Source organism: Alligator mississippiensis, chromosome 4 (assembly GCF_030867095.1).
Source record: "Alligator mississippiensis isolate rAllMis1 chromosome 4, rAllMis1, whole genome shotgun sequence".
Lineage (NCBI taxonomy): Eukaryota > Metazoa > Chordata > Crocodylia > Alligatoridae > Alligator > Alligator mississippiensis.
Genome location: NC_081827.1, coordinates 2,622,403 through 2,631,806, shown reverse-complemented (window position 1 = coordinate 2,631,806; position 9,404 = coordinate 2,622,403).

Genomic DNA, 9,404 nt, shown 5'->3' with positions numbered 1-9,404 from the left:
CAGCTGGTGGCCACGAGCCCCCACTTTAATGCCACGTGGGGGGAAATGAGCGGCCTGCTGTTTGTTATCAACTGAACCCTGCTCGGTCCATGCTGTGACCCCTCGTCCTTGTCTGGGGAGAGACGGGCAATGATCGATCCCCAGGGACTTTCTCTTGGCTATTTCGTGTGTTATGACCCCTTCTCCTGCCCCCTCCAGCGTCTCTGCCCTGCCCAGGCCTGGCCTCGTGAGTCTCTCCGAGGGAAGCCCCTCCGCAGCACTCCTCATCCTCACTGCCCATCTCTGCGCCCGCTGTACTTCTCATTAATAGCCATTAATAGATCAATCATCCACAAATGCATCCAGTCCCTTGTTGCACCTGGCTCCGCTATCGGCTTCCCGCCTCCTGTGGCTGTGTCGTCCGCACATTAAAGATGTGTTGCCTAAAAAAGTCCTTTCTCTAGTTAGTTTTCAATCTGTCTCTTGTGTCAGCGGCTGACCCCCGGGTCTAGTGTCCTGGGACTTGGGGAACCACGGATCACCCTTCCCTTGGTGAACCCCCATCCTATCCCCCCTCGGCTATCGGAGCCCCTGATAGCAGCGTGCTCCCTGCTCCGCGGAGGGGTGTTGAGGGCAGCGGCACGTCCAGACATGGCGGCTGCTTCTCCCCGTGCTGTCCTGCTCCCCGAGCCTCTCTGCTAACAAAATCCACCCATATTCTTGCTTCTCATTTCCCCTGTGGGTCGTGCCCCTGGTGCCCACCCTGCCAGCCCCTCTATAAGTCAGGCCTGGCCTTCTCTGTCCCACACCTTCCTCTACACCAGCAGCTTCTTCTCTCCCAAATGAGGGGCTTCCCTGCTCGGTGGCTGGCAGACGGGTCCACCCCGGGCTGTACCATAGAGCTTTGCTGGCCTTGCTGCACTGGGAGGTGTTATGCAAAGACCTCACAAATATGCATACACATGCACACATTCATGCACAAACACATGCATGCATACACACGGAAATGCATACACACTTGTGAGCATGCACACACACAGAGCCCTGCTGGCCAGCTCCCCGAGTGCAGCGGGGGATTGTCAGGGACCAGGACAGCTGGCAACCCAGTGGCCCTGGGTGCCAGGAGCTGAATGATCCCCAGTGGCTTCCTGGCCCTGGGCTTCTGGCACCTGGGTCCTGCCTGTGTGCTCCTGGCTCACCGGTCCGGCTCCAGCTCCTGGATCAGGGCTCCGCTTGGCATGAGCCCCTAGCCTGTGCAGCTACAGCTGCCGGCCCCTGACCCCCGGACTGGCGTCTTCAGGCTGCATCTGCCCCTTGTTCCTGGCAGCCCCTGGCCTGTGGCTCAAGCAGGCCATCACCTACCCCCTGCCCTCTTACTGCCCTCCGTCTCCCGCTCCACCTGTCCCTGCTCCCCTGACACTAGCCGGGACTGCACGTCCCTGCTGAGGTTTGCTGCGAGAGCTGGGAAAGGAAGGGAGAAGCCGCGGGTCCTGCCCAGTCCAAGGCTCCAGGAGACTTTGTCTCCATCAGGTCGTGTCCAGGGCTTTGGCCTGAGATGCAGGTCCCAGCCACCCCACGTGGGTCATGGTGCCATGGTCTGATGCTGCCCGGCCTGCCACACATGCCTTCCCCTGTGCATGCAGCTTTGCACATGGGTGCAGCGGGGACGGGCACACTCCAGCCTGTTCCAGCATCTCCTCAGAGGGCAGGAAGGGAGCCGAGGCAGCAGTTGGGTACGGTGGCACCTATGAGCCCTGAGTGCGAGTTTACAGCGGGTACAGCGGCCCAGGGGCATTGTGGGGCAGCTCTGGGAGCTGCCAGGGCTCTAGCGGAGATCCTCAGGAGACAGGGGATGGCCTGGCTGGGAGCAGGGCACCAGCAAGAGGCACCTCTGCATGCACCCAGGGCACCCGCAGGACCCAGCAGCTGAACCCCCTGGTGCAGACGAGGCTCCGGTGCACGGGCTCTGTGTGGCTCTGCTTCTGGGCGGCGCAGGGCCTGGCCTCTGCGGTCTCTATCATGGGCACCCTGAGCTCCAGAGGAGGCAGCCGGGAGCATCACCCCCTGGCATGCAATGGTCCCAGGGTCCTCGGGAGCAACCGGCCACGACCGAGCTGCAGGAACCCAGGTCTGAGCCATAGCGGGGGAAGCTGGGGAGCTGCCCTCATCTCCAGCACTGCCCACAATGCTGCGGCTGTGCTCGGGGCTTGCTCCAGCAATTCGGTTTGGGACAAGGCCCGGTCGCCAAAAAGCTGCAGCCCAAGAGCAGCCCCTGAGCCATGCTGCATCCCGTCCCCACCGCCCCGGCAGCTCCATCCCATCCACACTGCACCCCAGCCCGTCTCCCACCCATGCGTGACCTACCACAGTGCCCAGGGGCACCACGGGGCAGAGACACGGGCATCCCCCTCTTCCCAGCCGCTCTGGGGAGCGTGCACGTGCCCTGAATCAACCCAGCCCCCCCAGAGGCCTCAAAGCTAGCGAGGACCCCGGGATCCTTCATACGGGAGCAGCAGCCCCTGCCTCCGGGCTCTCAGCCCTGCACCAACGTCCCAGCGAGGCCCCTGCACCACGCCAGGCTTTGCAGCACTGGATGCCAGGCTGGGGGTGCCAGATGCTCCCGCCGGGCACGGCAGAGAGCCCAGGCCCAGGCCATGCCCCCGCTGCAGAGGAAGGGGAACCCCCCAGTGCCACCAGTGTGAGCAGGGAGGAAATCCCTTCCTGCCCCAGTGCAGCGTGGGGCTGAGCCTGAGCGCAGGGGCAAGACCCTCCAGCCAGGACCAATGCAGGAGCATTGGCACAGCCCTGCCCATCCCCAGCCCGGGCTGCAGCAGCACCCAGTGCCCTAAACCCCCCTGACGCACCCCTCTGCTCCGTGACCCCCTTAGGGCACATGTTATTCACCCCTGGCCCTCACTCCCCTCCCCGGTTTTGCATTAGTTGTCCCAAGAGTAGGTGCACTTAATAGCCCCCTCTAATAACAGGCCCCTGCCCCTGCCCTGCTCCGGCTTCACAGCTCCAGCCCTGGGCTGCTCCTGGTTTCCAGTGTCTGACCCCGGCTGGACTCTTGACCCCGGTTCTGACCCCAGCCCGTCCCAGGGGGTCGCAGTACCTCCGCCTCAGCCCCACGGGTCAGACAGGATCCCAGACAGCCTTCTCCGGTGCTCAAGAGCTGGAGGTGTGTACTAGGGGTGCAGACAAGCATGCCTAGTGGTCAAGCCCTGGGCCAGAGACACAAGCCCGGAGCCAGGCGGAGCCGGGAGCTGGAGCTGCTGATCAGGCGGAGCCAGGAGGTCAGGAGCGGGCCAGAGCCAGGAGGCACCGATCCTGCAGGGCACCAGCACCAGGGGCAAGGCCAGCATCTGGGCTGGGGGCTGCCGTGGGTCCCGTCTGTGCAGACACCTCCCAGGGGGATGCAGCCCCAGCCGGGGATGGGGGCGAAGCCTGCACGGAGACCTTGCAGTCATCCCTGCCTGTGCACAGCTCGCTGCCAGCCTGGGGTGGCACGGAGGGAAGGGGGCGGGGGGCTCTGCCCTCTCTCTCCTTCGGTCCTGGGTTCAGCTGGCAGGAGGGAGGAAATCCCACTGGGACCTGTGATCCTGCTCTGCAACTGGGCAGGAAAAAAGGGAGTTTGCCCCTTTAAGAGGGCGGGCACCAGCTAGGCCCCGCCTCCCTTCCTGGGCTATATAACCCCTGCACCAGGCAGCCAGCCCAGTTGCCTTGGGGTGGCCTGCAAGGAGGAGCTGGGAGAGGGGGCCTGCTATGTGTGGGGGGGTTGGGGGGCAGAGAGGGTCCTGCGTGGGGGGCATGTCCTGGGTGGGGCAGTGGTCCTGGGGTGCGTGCACCGCCTTACTGGGTGTCCATTTAGCCCCTGGGGGGACAAAGCTCTTGAGTGGGGGGCAAAGCTCTGCCAGGCTGGACCCTGCACTGCCCAGTCGGGGGCTCGGTTATCACCAGGGGGGCATTTGCAGGTGGGCACAGAAAGTGCTGCCCCACGGCACATGCCTCCGTCCTGTCGGGCACCCCAGACCCTCTGCACCAGACTTCATCCTGCCCCTCGGCTTGCCCCCCTGCGCTAGGCCTGCCCCCTGGCTTTGGACTTGGCTTCCCTGGGCCTGTCCACGCCGCACCCACCACCGGTGTGCTGGACGGTGCCCGGGACCCCCACGGGCAGGCAGGTGAGCAGGACGGGAGGGTAGGGCCGGGGCTGGGCTTGCCCCATCCTGCTCCCAGACACTGCTCCCCTCCCACCCACAGCCCCATCCCATCCACCCACAGGGTCCCAGGCTGGTCTCCATGCAGACCCCGCCTGCCCGGTCCATCCAGCACCCCCGGCTGTGGGTGTGGGCTGGGCTGCATGAGCAATGGAGCTGGGTCCCGTGGCGGTAGCAGACGTGACTATTAGCAGCCGGGCAGAGAGAGCCACCGCCACGGGGCTGCTGGGAAGCTGAGTGCAGCCACCAGGCACCCGGGGCTGCCACGTGAGCCATGGCCCATGCTGCATCCCACGCCTGGGCAGGGCCAAGGGACCGGATTCGGCCCACGGGCCATATTTTGCCCACCCCTGCTCTACAGCATCTGCTACAGCTGCTGTCGGAGATGGGGCCGGGGGCTGCTCCTGGCTGATGTTCATAGCTGCCTTTAATCCACGTGCCCAGCCCACTGCTGTTGCATCCTATCAGGGTGTGCCATGCATGGCACACACGTGCCCCGCGTCACGGATGGGCGTGGGACACCAAGCACAAGTGTCACTCACCAGAGCAGGCCAAGAGCTGGGTGGGCCATAGGCCTGGGCTGGGATCCGGCCCCAGCCATGGGCTCTGCCCCGTCACCATGGGCCCCTTGCTCGGCGCCTCCAGGATCTGCCCCCACCCTCTCCCCAGTGCCACCGCTGTGCCGGGCTCGTGGGTCATGCGTGACCTGGCCCCGGCTTCCCCATGAATGCAGCCTCCCAGGCCAGCTTCATGGCTGCTGTTTCTGCTTCCTGATTGAATGCTTTGCACACTCCCACCCACGTGCAAGAAATAATCCACACTCACGACTCGGTCCTGCCCCTGCTGAGCCCCGTCTCCTTGTCCCCCGTAGCTCCAACCACCGTGGGGCTGTTCCCGGGCACCATCAGCCCTGGGCTCCTTCCAGCTCAGCCACCCCAGGTCCTGCCCTGCTCACACCCCTGCCACGGCGGGGAGGGGAGCCCAGCTCCTGCGCCCACGGCCGTGCAGACGTGACAGGGCTCTGACTCCCTTCTTCCCCCTGCCAGGCCTGAGCCGAAACCTCCCTGGCGTCTGCAGCGAGCTTGTTGCAAAGACCGCGATGGGGTGGTCCAGGCCTGGGCCCCACGCCCGACCCCTCCTCCCCCAGTTCCCGGTCCCTCAGCCCTGCGTGCACGGCTCTGCTCTCCCTGCTCTGCAAACCATTGGTGCCTAATTCCTTCCCACCCCCCAGCAACACCCGCTGCTCCTGCTGCCCCCCACTCTCCTCCCGGCCGAGCAGAAGAGACGGTTCTCCCCCCACCACTGCCTTGTGCCTTGGCCCCGTCAGCGCCACCTCGCCCGGGGCCGAGAAGGCTGGTGATGCTCGAGGTGTGCCCGAGCAAGGCAGCCTGGCCCAAGCTTGCATGGCTCGGCTCTGACGGGGTTAGCCCCCACGTAGGGGATGGGGTGCCGCTACCTGCCTCCCCTTCTCAGCCGCTCCAGCCCAGGGTGGAGCAGCCTGGGGGGCTCAGCAGTGCCCGCCGGCGCTCCCCGCATCCCCTCCGAGCCAGCACAAAGATGCCTTTATCCCCCCCCCCCTCCATCAGCAGCAGAGCTGGGGCGGGGGCTCAAACCTTGGGTGCCAACTGCAGCAGCAGGGAGGCCTGAGGGCGACCTTGAAGCTCCTGGCAAGGAGTGGGGTCAAGGTCGCAGGCGCTTCCCCCACCCAGCCGTGGCTGAGACGCATGTCCTGGGCTGCCACGCGTGCCCCTGGCCTGGCCCAGAGCCGAACCCGGACGGCTGTGCTCCGGTGGGCACCGGGAAAGGCCGGGGGAGCTCCGAAGCTGACAGCGGAGCGGAGGTCCGCCAGGTGTGCCCGCACCTTGCCGAGGCTGAGAGGATGGCATGTCCCAGGCCCAGCCTGCCCTGCCACAAGCCCCCACGGGCACGGCCAGCATCCTGTGGCCCCCTGCTCCCTCCGTCTGTCCAGGCTGGGGGGCGGCGGGGACTCCAGCGGCCGCATCAGGAGGGACCCGGAGAGGCGACCGCTCCCCCCGCTGCCCTGCTGCCCCGTGCAATGAGTCTGCAGGTTTGCAAGCCCAGGCAGTGGCAAGCTGCTCCGGTGCCCTGGCAAGGGTCGGGGTCGGGGTCGGGGCCAGGGGTCTGCCCAATATCTCCTGGTGTAGCTCAGGCCCTTTGAGCTGGGGGGTCCTCTGCTATGCCACCCAGCACGCAGCCCTGCTCCCGGTGGCCCTGGCTGCGGAGGTGCCCGCGAGGCCGGCGGCATCCCCTCTCCCCGTCTTACCTGGCTCTCCCGGAGCAGGAGGTCTCTGGGATTTGGGCACCCGGGGAGGCGCCTGGCTCCCCCGCCCGCCTCCGTCTGTCTGCGGGCTCGGGCTGGAGGGTGTGCGTGCGAGAGGAGAGACCTTTCTAGATGGAGGGCGACGCGGCGGCGTGTCTAGCACCGCTCCCCGATGCCAGGGCCGGCGCGGTGGGGCGGAGAGGGTTGGGCTGGGCAGGTGGGCTGGCAGCACAGGGCCCCGGGGGTGTTTTGGGGGGGCACTTTGCCCAGGCAGGTCCCCTTTGTCTGCCCCGGGTGATGGTGGCGCCGGGGCTGCCTGTACCTGGAGCTGGGTGGTGGCACCCTGGCCGCGCTCGGCCCCGGCTCCAGTGCCCCCCAGGCTGGGGCTGGGGGCAAGGCGGTGCCTGGAGGGCAAAGGGGGCTGGGGGCAGGTGCTGAAATAGGGGGTGGGGGGCTCTGGCACTGCAGTGCCCCCCCCCAGCCAAGGGTGGGGGTATCTGGGCAAGGGGGAGATCACACAAGCATGGGGGGCAGCAGGAGGATGGGGGCTGGGCAGTGCCAGGCGGGTGGGTACCCCCTCCCGTGGGGGGGGGGTGCTCTCCAGCTAGCTGACCTGGGTCTTTAATGGGGGGGGGGCCCAGAGTCCTCATGGGGGGGGCAGTCCTTATTGTAGGGGTCCTCTATGGGGGTGTCCCTCACGGGGGGGATCCCGGAGTCCTTAATGGGGGAGGGGGGGGTCTCAATGGGGGGGGGCGGAGCTGTCCGCGGTGCTGAACCGACCCGCAGTGCCCCTGCCCCGGGGAGGGACGTGGGACCCCCCCGCCCCGCGTGCACCTACCCCGCGTGCACCTGCCCCGCGTGCACCTGCCCCGCTGCTCCGCGCCGCCCGGCTGCAATCAGGCCGCCCCCCCGCCCCCCCCCGGGCCGCTCCATTCCTCCAGTCCGCTCTTGACCTGCATTGACGTCATTGCGTCATTAGGTTTCCCCTGGAAACACGGGCGGGCTAAAAATAGCAGCCCCCCCTCCCCCCCCCGGCCGGAGCGGGGGGGGGGGGGATGCGCGGGGCGCAGGCTCGGTGCGCGCGGGCAGCGCTGGGGGGAGGCCCGGAGCCGGAGGGGCAGGGCTGCGCGCGATTTTCAGCCGTCCCCACCCGGAGGCGCAGCTCGGGATACCCGCGTGGAAGGCCCGGGGGGGGCACGGGGGCACTCCTGCGTGCGCACACCGGGCAGAGGCCTGGGTTGTCTCCTGGGCACCCATCCGCAACACACGCCAGCACACACCCGTGTCACACGTCGTGTGCCCGGTGGGGGGCCCTTCCCACCCGCCCTGGCCCGTGTCAGAGGTGCACACCCGTGTTACACACGTGTCCGTTCGCTCCTGCGCACGTGCCCGGGTCACCAGAGGTGTGTCATCACCCCCCCGCCCCACGGTGCCCGTGTCACTCGGAGGCAGGCCTGTCACACACACCCCTGCACCCGCATATGCATGCACACACACATGCACACACTCTTGCAGGCCTCACTCAGACATGCCTGTGTCATGCACACATGTGCTCTCCTGCCTTGCTCAGAGACATGTTGGTGTCCTGCACGCACATGCACATGTGCATGCACACACACGCACACGTGTGTGTGTGTGCATGTCCCAGGCCTGCCCCCCCAGGCTGCTGAAGGTCCCTGGCTCAGGCCTGCACCCGTGGATGACAACAAAGCCGCTGGGAGCTAAAACTAGCTGGTTCTCAGCCAGCAGCCAGCAGTGAGGACAGGCCTGGCCACCTGGGGGTAGGAGAGGGGCTTCAGATGCCCTAAGGACCAGGCTAGCCCCCAGCCCCTACACCCCCTGTCTGAGAGCAGTGTCTGGCAGGGGGCACATCCATCCCCAGGGCAGCTGGCTGCAGCTGGAGACATCCTCCGCACCCGGCCTGGGGTGCAATGGGACCCCCTAAGCAGTGGCCTGGGGAGACCGGGGAGCCCCCCCCAGAGCCAGGCCTAGCTGCACATCTGGAGCCAGCTCCAGCCAGGGGTGCAATGGGGCCCGAGCAGGCTGGCCTGGGGCTTGGAGTGAGCAGAGAGCCCCTGGGAGCTGGGCCCAGCAGGTCCAACACGTCGAGCAGGGGAGTCTCGCCCCTCAGTTGCCCACGTATCCCGCTGGCCAGCCAGGGTGCCAGGGGCTGTTTGGCTGCAGGGGTGGGAGAGGGGGTTTAGGCCCCCATACGGGGGGGCCTGGCTCCGTGGGGCTGGGCTGAGGCTCGGGTGGAGAGGAGCCCACTGCATCCTCTAGCCCAGGGAGAGGCATTGCCTGGCACCTCCTCCCCAGTGCCCATGTTTCAGCCTGGGAGGTGCCATGGGAGGGCAAGGCCACGCCTGGGTACATGCAGGATACCGTGGGCACGTGTGCTGCAGGTGGGGCCACGTGCACACAGCTCCTTCGGTGCCTCCTGGCACATTTCCTGTCACACATCGGGTGTGCATACATGGGGCTGCGTCCCAGCACCAGCCACACTCCTACCATGTGCGGACACACCCAGATACCGGACGTGTGTGCACACGTGTGTTCTTTGTGCCAGCCACTGCTGCATGCCGCCAGGGCCCAACACACGGCGCATGCCTGTGCCAGCTTGTACAGAAACACACCTCCCACGTGCATGCACGCGTGCCCCAGGGGGGCCTTTAGGAGCTGCCAGTCCATGGGCACATGCCATGTCCCCCTCCCTCTTGCTGCGTGCACATGGGGGTGCCGGGGTAGGTGGCAGCCAGGGGGTCGTGAGGTGCAAGGCCCTGCTTCCAGCTGCCGACCCCTGAAATCCCCCAATGCCGCGGTCACCTGAGCTTAACCTGGAGGCACTGGAGAGAAGCTGGCAGCACTGGGGGGTTGTTTCCCTCCCTGCAGAGCTGGTGCCGGGGCCTTTGCCCCCACCTCGACCAGGTTAT